This window comes from Bactrocera latifrons, unplaced genomic scaffold (assembly GCF_001853355.1).
Source record: "Bactrocera latifrons isolate USDA-ARS-PBARC rearing strain unplaced genomic scaffold, ASM185335v1 scaffold_189, whole genome shotgun sequence".
In the NCBI taxonomy this organism is placed as follows: Eukaryota; Metazoa; Arthropoda; class Insecta; order Diptera; family Tephritidae; genus Bactrocera; species Bactrocera latifrons.
Genome location: NW_017535396.1, coordinates 28088 through 45449, shown reverse-complemented (window position 1 = coordinate 45449; position 17362 = coordinate 28088). Strand labels below are relative to the sequence as shown.

At 37.4% G+C, this 17362-nt stretch overlaps 1 protein-coding gene across 1 annotated transcript in view; it reads right to left on the bottom strand.

The window, feature by feature from the left end:
• The window catches only part of LOC108967457 (protein tincar), a 137499-nt gene extending 125450 nt beyond the window's left edge, over positions 1-12049 (bottom strand). Inside the window, exons 1-2 of the mRNA XM_018930877.1 lie at positions 11969-12049; positions 185-275 (exon numbers count right to left, since the gene is read on the bottom strand). The gene's annotated coding sequence lies outside the window, so the exon portion shown is untranslated. The remainder of the gene's footprint in view (positions 1-184; positions 276-11968) is intronic.
• Positions 12050-17362: the final 5313 nt, after the last annotated feature.

The following is a 17362-nucleotide window of genomic DNA, read 5'->3' as shown; positions in this document are numbered from 1 at the left end:
AAATTTACCGAATAACCGCAGGGACTTCAGAAACATTTAGTAATTCCATGGTCAGGGTTTCCCAAACATGTTTGAGTCATAATTTAATTGTAATTCGGAGTTTTTAAGATTTAAGTATTTAAAGGCAAATAATTTTATAAATTTTGAATAAAATTTGTTTTTAAAAGATATTTGTTTAACTTACCTCAATTATGTAATATGCATAAATAGAATTTTGATATGTGCGTTTCCACTTCTCTTAAAGCGCTTCTTTTGAGAGCACAGTTAGTGATAATCTGCAATAAAAGAAAACAAAACTAACGTTTTAGTAATTTCACAAAGTAATTAAAAAAATGCACATTAAAATSTTAGTCAATCAATCTAACCCTCCCCTATTTCTTTCCATGCCAATTATTCAGAATTTAGTCCACCATTATGAAAGACTTCACGCTAAGTTTGCGAAGCGGCAAGCGTCCACTCTTTGCACAAGCTCRTTATTCCAAGTCATATTGAGAATTACTAAAGACTCAGACTGAGGCACTGTAAGAGGTAATGTAGTGTTCTTACTTTAAACTCAAATTTCCCATGCCACATAATTACAACAACTACATAATTACGTGTTAATCGATTTTGTGTGTCTTGTCATAGTCCATTAAGCGCGCAAAAACTTTTCTGCGCACAAATTTCAAATAAATATCCATTAAATTGAAAMTGACGCCTTGAGTGCCACGAACTCGACACCACCTCCATAAGCTGCGCTGTCACTGTCACTCCCACTTCCATTTTTAACTAAATGCTTTCGCTACTTCCCTACACTGCAACTACTCATTTCCACAAACTGAGTACTCACTACTTCACTACTCATTAAATTGTGAATACAGTTGAAGTGCCACTGGACGTTCACATTTTCAATGAAATTATTTCAAAATATACATACTCGTATATAAATATTCGGGTATACGTCTATTAGAGTATGTTTAAGAATATGTTTGCTTTCTAGGCACATAGTTTCCGCTTGATTGTTTGCTGGAAGACAGATTCATATTGCCTTCGGTCGGCACTGATGCCATGACTACGTTAGACAAAGAGAGTTGCCACGCAGAAATACACAATATTCGAGGAATACAACTTTTTAATTGGGTACCTATTGAAGTTGTATAAGCCGGAATGGYATTTACATCATTATCCRAAATTCCTGTAGTTCGACAATTGTRATAAATTTAATGGGCCGAATTAACATCTSTGATTTTTTGTTGAAACGAAATGAAATCAAATCATTTCTTCAGCGAATGGTAACAGGAGACGAAAAGTGAATCAAATACGACAATAATGTACGAAAAAGATTATGGTGCTAAAGTGGTGAAGCTMAACAAATRTTCGMAAAGCCATGACGCCTCGAWARTGTGTTTGWGAGAATKGGAAAGGAATCATCTACTATGAACTGAAACGGTTAGAGCTGATCAACATAAAGGGCTTCGCCTTCCATCAGGAAAACGCTAGAGCAAACAAATCTTTGATGACTCGGCAAAAACTGCAAGAGCTTGGCTGGGAAGTTTTGATACATCCACCATATAACCCAGACCTTGCGCCATCGGACTACCATTTTTCTCGGTCAATGCAGAACACCCTTAATGAGCTAAAGTTCAAGAGAAGACTGTGAAAAATACTTGGCGCAGTTTTTCGCCGAGAGAACAGGAAAGTTTTACTTTGAGCGGAAAAATGGCAAAAAGCGGTCGACCAAAATGGTACATAATTGGTTCATTATAAATATAAAAAGAAATAATTAAAGGTTTGATTAGAAACACGAAAAGACTTTTTCGATTACTCTATATTCTTATATTCTTTAAATGTTAATAAAAATCGGGCAAAAATGTTTTGAATTTTCTTATCTTAGTTTGAAAAATGTCTAACATTAGGCCTATACACCAAAAATTATCTTTCACGGCTTAAGCCTTTAACTAAGTTGGCAACACTGTGCTACCGATAAACTGTTATGCAAATACAATTTCATACAAATATATGTATATGTAAGTCGGTATAAGTTAAAACTGTTCGAGTAGGAATACGAATACAAATAAGAAACTTGAGGACAAATCAACCTTATTTTGGCGCACTCGTCTGAGGGGCAGCATTGGATTATTGTTGTTAAATTGTACGAATTTGCCAAGAAATTTCGGCCAAATCTGGCACTGCAAGTAAACAAAATCAAATTCGACGACTAGAAATTTCAGCACGCTCGCAAATATTGGGGAAACGCTTGCAAATAGAAAAAGAAAAATCACTCAAAATTGAAAAAAAATAAAAAAGAAGAGCAAAAAGAGGAAAAAGAGGAAAATACAAAATGGGAGGTCGAATAGAAAAGTGAATTACGTGCTGGCACATTGAGGTTAAGAAATTACACAGAAAATAGCAAAATGTGAAGCCTGCCGCTAAGCCGTAGTAAACTTAGGAGGCAGCACATTGAATGGCATTTGAGTAACACCACTTGACTTCGAGCACTCGACAGTTTCAAGAGTTTTAAAGTGCAAATGAGAAAAGTATGCGCTGACAGGAAGAGTATGACGTGGCTTATTGGACAGCAGTCATTCCGCGGCGCTAACGCAGGTCAACTATTTTAGCCCAAGAAAATGCAAAAAAAAATATATATATATTCTTGCAGTTGCTATGTTATTGTAGATTTGTAGATTAGTTGCAGCAGCTTTATGATCCTTCGGCTATTTCGAATACCTGACAATGACAAATTACGACTCAATCAAGTGCTTTACATGAAAAATTGTGATTGCGGCTTGACAAATGCAGTGGAAAAGCAATTTTGCCGTAAATACTAGAAGAACGGTATAACAGCTTTGGTGGCTAAGAAATACTTGTATGTACTATATGTCTCAAGCTGAATAACTCCGCCGCTAAGCCCTGAAGAGGGCTTCTTGGGGAAGAAAGGTCGTGTGAAAACATAAGGTAGCCGAAAAGTCTTTACGTATATCTAATCAAACTTCAACTGATGTTTTTATATTTAAAATGAACTTTGCTGAACCAAATATACTCTATTTGGTCGACCACTTTTTGACATTTTTCTGTTAGAGACATTATTCCGTCAGTGTTAAACTTTTCTGGTTTCTCGGCGAAAAGCTGTGAGAAGTAATTTTCACAGACTTCTCTTGAAGCCAGCTTTACTCCATTAAGAGAGTTCTGCATTGACCGAAACAAATGGTAGTCCGATGGTGCAAGGAAAAGGCTGTATGGCGAATGCATCAAAACTTCCTAGCCAAGCTCCCCCAGTTTTTGCCAAGTCATCAGAGATATGTGTGGGCTAGCTTTGTCCTGATGGAAGACAACGCCCTTCTGTTTATCAGTTCATAATATAAAATAAAAAAAATCTCGATCAATCACTAAGCTATTATTATAAGGAGAATATTATATAATATTGTGCTCAACAATACAAAAACATGCCGCCAGTAAAAAAGGAGATTTAGGTAGTTCTCTTTTCATTTCCGTTTGACATACAACAAAAAAGGCAGCTGCTCATTCACTAAAACTGTAGTATAAGTGAGCAAAMGCAGAAAATTCCAAGTAAATTCTCAAATACTTTGCTTAATAAACTCTKACAAATGAACAACCTAAATAATTCCACCTTTAAAAATTGCCAAAAGCAATAAAGCCACAAAACTCCGGACTTGAACCCAAAATACGGAACCACAGCGCTAAAAAATAAAAAAGAAAATAAAAAAATTTGCTTTAAACCACAAATGCCGAGTGAGTAAAGGGCTTAGCCAAAAATTTAACAGCTTTGACTACAAGCTGAAACTTTAATCATGTTTGCRATGCAAAAGTAAAAGAAATCGTTAAGAAAAAATTAAATAGTGGAAAGCAAAGGAAAAAGAACAACATACATACATACATATACAATACTTAAGGTCAAAAGATAAACAAGCACCTGCCTAATCAAAGCACAATAAGCCGTATAAGGAAGACCTAACTACGACTGGAACGTAAAAATCTATASCGGCACTCGGTACGGAATAATCAATGAACATGAAAGTTACCGTTACATTACTATTATAATGCCTTTGGTAACCGATCTCATTAATACTTACGATCAAGTCGTGCGCACGACAATCGAGTCTGCATAACCGCAACGGAAGTGGATTTTTATTAACTGTTGGCTGTTAACTCGGCAACATTTATCCAAATTACTTTACGGTTGTTTTCTGTCGTATACCAATGCCGAATATTTTCTAATATTGGGTAGTCGAAAAAGTCTTTTCGTATATTTCCACTACTACTTATCATATTCTATCATACCARTGTTGGAAAGATGACATTATAAGCATCATTCAACCAAAAAATATTATGTTCAGGGAAGTTGAAAAAAAAGTTACAGCTGTTTAAAAATGCGTGAAAATAATGAAGAAATTCGCTTATTTTGAAATTTTTGTATAAAAGAGGGAAGAGTGCCACGCAAGCCACCAATGAAATTTGTGAAGTTTACGGAGACGATKCTGTATCAGTTCGTGTAGCACAAAAATTGGAACCTCGCTTCCGTTCTGGAAATTTTGATGTGAAAGATGCACCTCGTTCTGGTCGACCTATCGTTGAAAAAGTCGATGAAATTATGGAAACATTGACTAGGACCGACACATAAGCAGCTATGACTTAGCATTCATCATCAAACGATTTTGAACCATTTAAAAAAGGCTGGCTACAAAACGAAGCTCCATGTTTGGATGAATTGTCTGCGWAAAATTTAATGGACCAAATTAAGATCAGCGACTCTTTGCTGAAACCAAATGAAATTGAATCATTTCTGAAGCAAATGTTAACAAGAGACAAAAATTGGATCAAATACGACAATAATGTACTAAACTGATCATGGTCCAAGCGTGGTGAAGCTCAAGAAATGGTCACAAAGCCAGGATGGACGCCTCGAAAGGTTATGCTGAGTGATTGMTGGGATTAGAAAGGAATCATCCACTATGAGTTGCTCCAACCTGGWCGAACCATTGATTCTACATTCTAATGTCAACAACTGATGAGATTGATGCAAGCAATGGAAAGAAAAATAGCCAGAACTGATCAACAGAAAGGGCTTCGTCTTCCATTAAGACAACGCTAGACCACACATCTTTGATGACTCGGCAAAAACTGGGAGACCTAAGCTGGAAAGGTTTGATTACTTTTCGCAGTTTTTYGCCGAGAAACCAAAAGAGTTTTACCCTAATGGAATACTGTCTCCAGCGGAAAAATGGCAAAAAGTGGTACATATTAGAAATACGAAAAAACTTTTTCGACAATAATAATACCAATAATACCCTACATGCAATATATTACAGTTGGGTATAAAYAAGCATTCGCTCTCGACGAAGCAGACAGCAGGAATACGAAACCTTTCGCAAAAATTAAGTCAATGCGAACATATGTTTGCCACAAACGATCGCCCTCGCTTCCAGTCATTCAAGCAGCAACACAGGCATACATTTACGTAAACTCCGTACGATCAAGTTTCCAAATTTTTGTATTTAATTTATTAATGTTTTGTTTTTTTTTTTTAATTTTTATTGTGTTTTACTGCCATTTTTGCAGCGTATATCTGATTTAATAGCCTTTGTGCTGATGATGGCAGGTGCAAAATTTTTTAYCCTTGCAAACAAAAGATTCACGCTGCTGCAACGCTGAGTAAAAAAGACAACAGGTAAAAGTAACAGTGAGCGCACTATACCGCAATCTTGCCAACAGCGTTAGTTACCTGCCAGCATGATCATTGAGGATCACACTCACCAGCAGGCCAGGCAGCAGGTAGACCTGATTCACTGCACCACTTACGGCACGGCGTCTCGTGTATCTGGTGAATGCCACCTGCTTGCTTGCCTGCACTTGGTGTTTTTTTTTTCTTTCTTTGTGTGCACAACTTTTACTCACCTTGTTTGTGTTCTTCTTGCGATTTCTGTATTTACCGSCTTTGCATGTGGTCAACAGAAATACGATTCATCTGTCCAAATAATTTCTACACCTTATTTTGTGTCGCGTCCGAAGAATTCCCTTACGAAACGCAAAATGTATGCACCTTTTATGTATGCGTATGTGTGTGTGTGTCTTTATTTGCCGTTGTCTGTATTTGCGTAGTCATTAAATGCGCAAGCAAATCACAGCCACAGTCCCAGAAGGTGGAATACCACCAGCGCGTCACAATTATTTGAGTTTGGCGAGACAGCTCCTACAAGTGACCAACTACACAAATGYTCATTCACTCTGTTTCCTGTGGCGATAAACGAGCATACACGCGTGCAAGCACAGCCCTGTGTATTGGTCCCCAATGGCTCTCCTACTGTGCTGCCAACCGGCATTTTGTTTTTTCTAAAAACTTTACGATTTGCTTGTATGTTATATTGCACGAACGTCGTTTAGGTTTTGTCACCTCTCCCATGTCCGGTCCCATTGCTGTATCGAACATTTTACTTGATTAAAAAATAAAACAAACAACACGAATTTGCTGGCGTTCAATTATCTAGGGTATAGATTGTTGCCGATATTATTGACAGCAATTAGTGAGTGTATTGGCTACCGTCCGACGGCGTTGCAAATTGAAAGCCTCCGGTGTGTTGTAGCATGTAGCATGCACATTAACATGTAGTTTATAGAATATTACAGGCTGCACAATGTTACACAAAAATATTCGTCAACCAGGCTTAATGTCGTTACCATATTAACGTTGTCACGCTTATAATTGGCGCTAACAGCCTCCTTTTATTTTATAACGTATAGACCTATTAGGGAACAACGTTTTGAAATTCATTCTGAAGCCCACGCCAACGAACTGATTGGATCAGTATGGCTTTCGGTCTGGCAAATCAACAACTAACCAGATATTCACTATGCGCAAAATTTTAGAAATGGCTTGTGAAAAAAGAGTCGACACGCACCAACTCGTCAATTTCAAAGCAGCTTTTGACAGCATAAAAAGAACCAATACCAAAAGCTCCGTCAGGATCGGAAAAGACCTCTCAAAGCCTGTTCGAAGTTTCAGACAAGGCGAATACCTTTCGTGCGACTTTTATTCTTGGAGAAAATAATTCGAATTCGAGAACTAAATAGAGAAGGTACCATCTTCTATTAGAGTGTACAGCTGCTTCTGTACGCCGATTATATTGATATCATTATCTTCAATAACCGCACCGTAAGTTCTGCTTTTTCCCGAACGGATAAGAAAGCAACACAAATGGGTTTGGGTAGTGAACGAGGGCAAGACGGAATATCTCCCTTACTTCAAAGTCATAATTTCGAAGTCGTAGATAATTTCGTCTATCTTGGAACCAGTATTAACACCAACAACAATATAAGGTTCGAAATCCAACGCGGAATAACTCTTGCCAACAGGTGCTACTTCGGACTAAGTAGGCAAGTGAGAAGTAAAGTCCTCTCTCGATGAACAAAAAGCAAACTCTATGAGTCATTCAATACTCCCGATATGCTACATTGCGCATTGGCAACGGCGAATTGGAATTCGATGGAACGATGATGAATGAAAACATTCCAGCTCTGAAAGTATTCGACGCAGCACCCGCCGGGGCAAGCAAAGGAAAAGGAAGACCTCTACTCCGTTGGAGAGATCAGATGGAGAAGAATCTCCAATTGGCGCGAAACAGCGAAAATAAAAACGACTGGCGCGTTATTATAAACTCGGCTATAACCGCGTAAGCTGTGCCTACGCTAAAAAAGAAAAAAGAAATTTTCAAATTTATTAGAAAAATCGTTGCGTCCAATATTCGATGGGCATAATCGCAGGAGAGTCGGTAATTCGGACCGAAGGCGCTATGGCTGCTGTAGATCAGGCTATCGAAGAGGGCGCTGTTTGGGAAAGCTGACCATAATGTTACATATTACAGTCAATGGGGAACGCTAAAGAACCAATACRAATTACATTAATAACAAATTCGTGCTGAATTCGAGTCATCAATTTATCAAAGAAAACTTTTTTTGAGCGCTTTAACTCACATCGTCTGCTTGTGGCATGACCTCTTAGCTCGTACGATTCAACTTCGCTGTACTCTTTTTTTAGGGTTATGTGAAGTCACTTGTCAGATGCCTCGGTCAACTCATTTTTGCTTTCATTTTTGGATATCCAATTATTTGATCCCTCTCCTATTACCCGCTTCAGGGGTTGTCAAACATATGTTTGCTCAAATCGACTACCTTCTATCTCTGATTTTGTAAAATGATGTCAAAAAATTAAAGAGTTTCGAGTTTTTGAGATGHGGTCGCACTGGGTGTGTGTAATATTTGTGGATCATAAAGAACGCATTAACAATTTTCTGAAATTTTAACATCTTTCAGTGGTTCCCGAATATTAAATTATTTTGCGTAATTTCAKAGTTTTGAATCATGAAAATTGATACTTTGTGATCATACATTGCATTTTAAAGCAATGTTTAACTAGAACCGRGTATTTATATATAAAAGTATATGAAAATGTTTTTGTTCAATTGAGCCGAAACTCTGTGGAATCTTAATTTATTTTAGTTGCTTATGCCCTTCAAAAATTCTTCTGCGTATATTTTCARATTCCTCTGGGTTTCGCCACCCCTAAATCTCACTTCAAAAAGTCAACTGTAAGTCCGAGGTTGCTGTMTTTTGCTTTTCATTTTGTTATTTTKCTTCTATTTTTCTTTTGWTTCTTTTAGTTTTCTTTTTACCTCAACTTACATTTTCTGCATTTCTTTTCTCAGCTCGAAACTATGAATTACTCGCATACCAAGCATGCTCCTGCACTGTTTCATCATCTGTCACAGTGCCAACTCTGGCCGAAGAGCGCTTCTTGCTTGCCACACTGATTGTTAGACACAAAATACAACCACACAACCAACCCCGCCATACCCACAAAGCTACGCGTCTAAATATTACAACACCTGCTTTCGAGTAGTATAATATGCCTTGAACTTGGCAATGCGCTGACTACACTGATGGCCATAACGACTGTGACTTCAATAAAAATAGAAAATATATGAAGGTATGTGGATATGTATGTGAGCCTTTAAGTTTCATTGGTAGCAAGGCAGGCATGCAAGCAGTACACGTAATGTTCTTCAATGCCTCCTCCCCCAGCACAGTGGCGCCAGCGCCTYCAAATACTACTATATACCTATATATATTCACGAATATATACTACAATGCATACTTTTCTTAATATTTATTTTTTTATTTCCGCCGCTTCCTCTTACCCGGCAAGCGGAAAGCTTGAATTGTGCAAGAGTGTCAAGGAGTTCGTCGCAGCAGCGAACGTTCGCGTTCAGGGTGGTGGCATTGACACAGGCAAATTTCGCCTTGTGGGTCATCCGAATTAAATGTACAGAAAAGAAAATGTGAATGATGATAAGAATGTAGTGGTAGTCACTTGTATATACTAAACTAGCTATGTATGTGGATGTATGTATATGTGCTCAGTGTTTGAGGCAAAATCAATCGATAATATTGGAATTGGATTAAGTCGGAGTGACTAGGAAAATGTACGCGCTGTTTCGGGGCTGGCGTGTAGCAAATGATTTGTGAAATTCGACGGAAACAAAGTAGTCAARTGTATGAGTGGCGAAAGCGAATAAAAACTGCAAGTAAGAAATGGCAATTAAGAAAAAGATGCTTACGCAATCGGACCGATTTGTGTACACAGGCTGAAGACGTAATTTTTGAAGGCTGAAAGGAATTTGAAATTTTACGAATTGCCAGAAAATAAGGATCGATGTTATAGCGGTCTATAAAACTTGAATTGAATTGAATAACTTCATCAGCAGCACCGGATCGTTGGATTTTTAAGAGAGGACATAATAGATTTAGGCGATTTTCGAGCCGTTGATATCACAATTTCCTCCTAAAGGCCTGGGTGCATCGTCGGAAGTCCACTCCACCAACCTAGCTCCATTCATAAGAAACCTTCTTTGTGTGTAACCTAGACGCCAAATACTAAATTTTYCTCATAGATATCTAGTCAACTAGCTTCCCCAAACCTGATTTCATGATAAATTTACCAGCTCATAGATTTCTCTGAAGACTTTCTTTGCCACTGTTCGTCATGCCAAGCTTTTTTCAAGCCACTTGTATTACTCAATTTCTTTAAGCAGTACACACATTAACCCCGATTTCACAGATTTCCGAACCACGCCAGCTTCTAACCGAAGAAATGGTTATACAAGTATAAACAAACTTACAAGTACTTATATGTGTGTATCCAAATATATATACGTTCCGTTAAATGCATAGCGAGTAAAAGATTTGTTRATGCAAATTACATCCGCCACGCCAAGAATTTCATATTACAAGTATTAACACAAAGTTGTATAATTTTAATCAAATTAAAGTCAACGCAATATGTTCGTATTTACATAAAACAGTTTAAGTTGCACACACATACATGCATACATACATAGATTGAGTCTTCTCATGAAAATCGTATTTTTATTGCCGAACATTTCTCTCTTTTCATTGCATTGCATTTCATTTAATTCTTCACTTCTCACACTTCGTTCACAGGTAGCCTGACAGGATCTTGGAGTTGGTACACAAAGTCGTGCGAACACGCATAACTGCAGGCAATGTCAAAAGTTGGTAATCATACAAAAGTGTACAAGTGAATGTACATATACTTACTCATATATGTATAATATGTAGGTAGTGAGTACCGTACCCTGATATGTAAATTTTGGTGCAACTTGAATGTCTACAGTCTGACACTTGCGCGAATGTCGATGATGGCTCACTGTGTCGCAGAATAAATAATTACAGAAAATTATTACAAAACAATAATATTGGGTAGTCAAAAAAGTATTTTCGTATTTTGTCAATAGATCKTTGMAGACGTATATCTCCARTGATACCAATCACATTGTGTCAYACCTTATAAGTGTTGGAAAGGTGARGTTTTAAGCTTCATTTAACCAAAAATAAATAAATTCGGCAAAGTTAAAGCTGTTCAAAAATTTATGAAAATAATGAAGAAATTCGCCATGTCTTGAAATATTTGTATCAAAAAGAGAAGAATGCTACGCAAACCACCTATTAGATGTGTGAAGTTTACAGAGACGATGTTATATTAGTTCGTGTAATACAATAATAAGCTCACTTCCATTCTGGAAATTTCGATGTGAAAGATACACCTCGCTCTGGTCGACCTATCGTTGAAAAAGTCGAAGAAATTATAGAATTTCATCATCAAATAGTTTTGCACCATTTTAAAAAGGCTGGCTACAAAAAGAAGTTCGATTTTTGGGTACCATATAAATTGTCTTTGAAAAATGAAATGGACCGAATTAACATCTCCGATTCTTTGCTGAAACGAAATCTAATCGAACCATTTCTGAAGCGAATGGTAATAGGAAAAATTGATCAAATACGATAATAATGCGCGAAAAAGATTATGGTCCAAGCTCAACAAATCGTCGAAAAACCAGAATTGACTTTTCGAAAGAGGCTGCGGAGTATTTGGTGGGATTGGAAAGGAATTATCCACTACGAACTGATCCAGCCTGATCGAACCATTGATTCTACATTCTACTGTCAACAACTGATGAGATTGAAGCAAGCACACGAAAAAACGTCCACAACTGATCAACAGAGAAGGATTTGTCTTCCCTCACGACAACGCTAGAGCACACACATCTTTGACGACTCGGCAAAAACTAGGAGAACTAGGCTCGAAAATTTTCATGTATCCACCATATAGCCTTGACCTTGCGCCATCGGACTACCATTTATTTCGGTCATTGCAGAACTCCCTCAAAATCTTTTCGCAGTTTTCGCCGAGGAACCAGAAACGTTTTACACTGATGGAATAATGCCGAAAAATGGCAAAAAGTGATCGACCAAAATGGTACATATATGGTTCATTAAATTTCACAGAAAATAAAGATATTTTAAATCTTGAAATAAAATTTATTTTGTTTTAACATCTATTATGCCGAATTTCATACATTCATATATGTATATATAAAAACTGACATTTTAATTTTACCTTCAGTTATCCGAACTCATACCACTGTGCAGCGTACACAAGGAAGTCTGCCGCACTGTAGACACAGCTGGCAAAGCGAACACACTCGTACCTTAAAGAAAAGAAAAGGTAATATACAAAAACTTGAAGAAATATGAATGAGTTGAAGTCGCGTTTAAGGCGGTGCATGGAACAGTAAAATTTGTTGCAAAAGTCACGCTAGTTATATTCGTAACGAAAAATTTGTTCATGCCAAGCATTCGCGAAGTCAGAGCAGCCGATGGAAGCAAGTAGCAGAGATAGACGTGAACGAAATGCCAAGCACTGTGTGTAATAATAATTTGCATAATAATGTCAAAAACAGACGAAATCAAGCAAAACAAGGTTGTCTGCGCAAAGGGAAAGAGATGACTACATGACGTGATGGCAATTACTTATAAGGAAACTTTTGGAAAGGTGAGGTGGGGACATAAAATAAGTGGAAAGATGTTGCAATTAGAGTTGCCATTAAATAAATTTGTATACTCTCGTAACATGTTGCTACAGAGTATAATAGTTTTGTTTACCTAACGTTTCACCTAGAAATGATCGTGATAGATAAGGAGTTATGTGTATGTAAAAGATCAGGTTGAAGAGACGAGCTGAAATCCCGGTGACTTGCTACATACATATATTCCTTGGCAGGAACGCGAGATCGATAATGCAGATGGACGTAATCGGACCTCTGTGAGGTTTCTCAGAGAAGTTCTAAGAGAAATTATATGTTAAGCAAACAAAGATAATAGGTTGTAGAGTTGGGTAAAAATGTAAGCAAAAAGATCATTGACCCCATGGAAAAAAAATGGTTTATGACTTGGCTAAAGGTCAACAAAACTTCAATGAAAATATTAAAATGTAAACAAAAGGTTTTTTCTAAGCGTAAACGAAGGTATAGGTTGTTAACTTAGCTAAAAATTAACAAGGTGATAATTGTTTCCATAAAACATAAACAAAGGGGTCATTGACCCCCAATAATGTAAACAAAAAGTCATTGACCCCATTAAATGTAAACAAAGGTGTCATAAACAAAGGGGTCATTGACCTCCAATAATGTAAACAAAAAGTCATTGACCCCATTAAATGTAAACAAAGATGTCATTAAAATTCTGAGAGTATATTTACATGACGACCGCTTTAAACTTTTCAAATTACGAGAGTATGTAATGTTCGGTGACTACGAACTTAGCCCTTCTGTATTTGATTTCATTAGTTTGCATATAAGAGTTAACTCTATTAATAGTTGTAGTTGAAGTATCAAAATAAAATTCATGAGTAAATTACGTATTTTGAAGTTCAAGAGAATTATGTAGATCTGATTTTCTTGAGAACGCTAATACAAATTACTTTCCTTAATGATAACAGTATTCTCAATACATTGACGAGGAGGAACTTTCTACGAGTCAACAAAATATCTTTCTATAAAACAAAAATATTTRCAATATTGTTGCGGCATCGACTGATTGGCTCAAAGACTGCATACACTATTTCAAATGATAGCCGATCACAATTTTTACCGCCGAACAATATTGTTAATTATTCTTATGTATACAAGAAACAACGTTTCAAGTGATCGTAGATACTGAGAATTACCATTAATTAAAAGATTCGTTTATTGAACCACAAATGCAACTAAGACTTTTTGCTTGCCTACAGCTACATATACGAAGTAATAATGTCCATTAGCCAACGAAAACATCCTTGAAGCGCAAATGTTTAATCCGAAAAGTGCAACACAGATTTACTTTAATTCGCCCACAAATACAGCTGCATTTAAGCTGTTAAAGAATGCAAACCGAAAGCACACACACACCGCTCTGCAAACAATTACATAAAGTAATGAGCTCAAGAAAACATACAGCCATAAGAGATAGAAAAAATACAATAAAAMATAAAAAACGCTAACTTCGGCTGCACCGAAGTGATGATGCCMTTCRCAGATGCATTTCTTATAGCARCTTTTTCTTCTTTATTTCCGTAGACACCGATTACGCGGTTATAGCMGAGTTCACAATAATTCAKATCAAAATTTTTMGAGATATATCGTCAAATCAAAAAGTTTTCCATACAAAGACAGGGTTCGATCATTCAACATTCCAACTAGACTAGTTCACTAAATCGACTCARCTCATCACGCTGATCATTTACGTAAAAGTATAGCTTATAGGATCTCCATTCATTCTTTCGTGACAAACTTGATATACACTGTGTAGGCTATAAAAATTMACAAAAGAAAAGGGTAGATGAAAATGATATTATAAGTGTATACGTTTTTGCTTTACTCCTGCAAAAAATGTCAACAAGTGTGGAAAAATTAAAGCGGTAAASACATTTTTGTATGTTTGTATGTACGTTGTTAAAGTTTTCCGAGTTGGAGCTGTGATAACACCAGTGGCAACAGCGACATGACGGCAATGACGACAACAATGGCTGCRTTAAGAATTACTTCATTTTCATTAACTGCACAACAATGGCGCTAAGCGACAACAGAAGCAACAGAAGCGCGAGCTGACAGTCAACTCACCAAACAACCGATTGACCAACGGCCCGCTGAGCACTCTTACATGAGGGGGAGCTCTGTATAAACGACACATCAGCCGGTTAGAAAATAACTTTTAATGGCAGACATCAGTCGAGAGTCCTTCCGGGAATCCAAAACAAAATGGTAAAAAAAAATGCAGATAAAGGCGTTGCATAATAGCGGTTGATAGTTGTTGAAAGAGGGTAAGCACTCATATACAATAAGCATTATGTACTATACAGGGAGTGAATGTTCAACTTTTTATAATTATTAAAGGCAATGCATTAGAACATTKCGACCTAATGTAWAGATTTTATCCGGWRATTAATAGAACAGARTCGTTTTAAAAAAATTTATTGAATCAATYRTTACAATTTTTTAAAAACTTTTCAAATAGGCTCCTTCTGCWTTGATGCAGCGCTASCAGCGTGATTTCCTAGCATTGAAGGCGTCACGGAAGGCAACCACCGAAACAGACTTGAGAACCGAAATTCGTGTTGCTTGAATTCCCTCTGTCGTCTTAAAATGCTTGCCTTTCATCGGCTTTTTCAGACAAAAGACCGGGGGGCCGCATCTGAGCTGTAGGGCGGCTGCTGAAACGTTGGGGTGCCAGTCTTAGTTAGGTAGCTGTTCAAAAAAAAGGCGGTGTGAGCCGGGGCGTTGGCGTGGTGTAACTTCGATCGTTGAGGACATCTACGTAAAACTTGGCTTCGGCGATTTCTCCAGGAGGAATAAAAAAGTCACATTGTCGGTGCTTCTCAAAGTCGCAGATCTCCCAGCACGGCCTTCATCAGCGACCTCTTTCCGGCCCTCCAAAAAGGTCTGGTGCCACCGAAACACAATTCTTTTTGCTGAAGGAACATCTGGATAAGCCTAYTTGATCATATCAAACGTCTCTGTCGCAAATATACCGAGTTTCACACAGAAYTTAATCGCGTACCTCTGCTCTAACGAACGCTGCATTTTCGGTTTGCACCACTCACAGAACTATGTCGCGCGAAAATATTTGTCTTGACTCTCCACGTGCTCAGAGACAATTTAGCATCCGCTCGTTCATTAGTAAGGAATGTACTCTATCGAATCCAGTCGGTAAACGCTCTATCCGAAGTACAGTCGCRGCGAAAAGAAATCAGCCATATTTCTTTCCGGCAGACCCGAATTACACKATTTTCTTTGGATTTCAGCAAAAAGTCAATAATACTTTTGCGCGAAGAGTTGTGCTTCTATAAAATTTAAACTGCAATAACGTAAAAACCACGTTCGGAACAAGGATATTTCTTCTTTAATGAAATAGGTAAGCCTTTCACAGTCTATTTAAGAAATAATGTACGTATGTACTATATAAAATCTCTATAGTAGCCATGACGGACACTTTATGCTTGCAACGAAATGCCGCACTAAAAGTTCAAGTAGTGGTAAAAAAGTGAGACCACGAAAGGACATGCGACAGCCGGCATAAAAGAAGTCAGCAACAATAAAAGGCTCATAACACAAAGTCAAAAGTAGAAGGATTGAACGCCAGTTCTGTACTGTAATTCTTTACACAGACAATGTAGATGTTATGATTTCTTTACAGTGGCGACGGCGTTTAAACGACTTATAAATTCTCGTGATTGGAACATTGAAGCATGGAGATCTAGAAAATCTTTTATTTCGAACTTAGCTAATAGTTCTAAGATTATGTAGCTTCCTTCAAACTAAAAAGTCGCTATAATCTTACATCAGGAATGTAGTCCAAATGTTAAAGGTAAATACTTAGGCTGATACTTGTGAGACTACGTGTAATCCCACTTGGAGTAGTACAGAAACACTTCCGTTGCGATATCCAGAAATACTTAATACGTATCAAAATGGCAAGCAACAAATTCATTTAGCTGGCAAATATCTATTGCACTCAAATAGTTGAATTCGTAGAAAATATGTCAACCATGAGCTTCAACCTTAACCTGGCGAAATCTGGATAGATAAATTGCGTCCTCCAAAATTTTTGGAATAATGTCTAGTTAGGACACCTATCATTGCGGCTATGTGAACCATATATACCACAGATCTTTTGCATTCCACTCTGGGTCAGAAAGCCCTCGCAGMCCCATAAGTGCCGGTTGCTAACCAACACAGTGCGTGATGACAGGGGAACACATGCTTGTTCCCATCCTAAAGAGCATTGGGTAAAGGTGTCATTCCTAACGAGCTCATCAGTCTTACGGTTTCCGACAATTCCACTATGACCAGGCACCCAGACAAGTTTAATTTGGAAGTAGCTTGATGACTCAGATAKCGAGGTCATGCACATCTTCAGTAATCCATAAGAACCCGTAGCGTTCCTTGAAGTATCGGTAATAAAAATAGTGAAATYATTGGACACTGAATGTAAAGTTTAATTTGTAAGATTTCTTTTGTGGCTAGGTATTTAGGCTGAGCTCTTCATGTTCATTGCGTTTTTGGCTATAAATTCGGTCGCAATCGTGACTTGATACGATGGTGTATTATCTCTTGTAAAATCCATGAATTGTTCTTCTATACTTCCAACGGCAAATGCCTAAATACGGCCAAATAGAACTGCTTATTGATCATCTGTCCCTCCGGAACAAATTCATGATGAACCAAACCACAAATATCGAAAAACAAATTACCATCATCCTGATTTTTGAGCGGCTTTGGGGTAATTTTTTTGGTTTCGACTCTTTTTCCCCTCTATTCCGATGAATGTTGGCCTGTTTGCATGTCAAACACATAAACCCAAGTCTCATCGGCAGTTAKAATGCTTTCTATAAATGTCGGATCGCAATTCGCACGATCAAGCATGTCCAAAGAGACCTGTTTACAGTACTCTTTTTGAAAAAAAACTCAGCTTTATC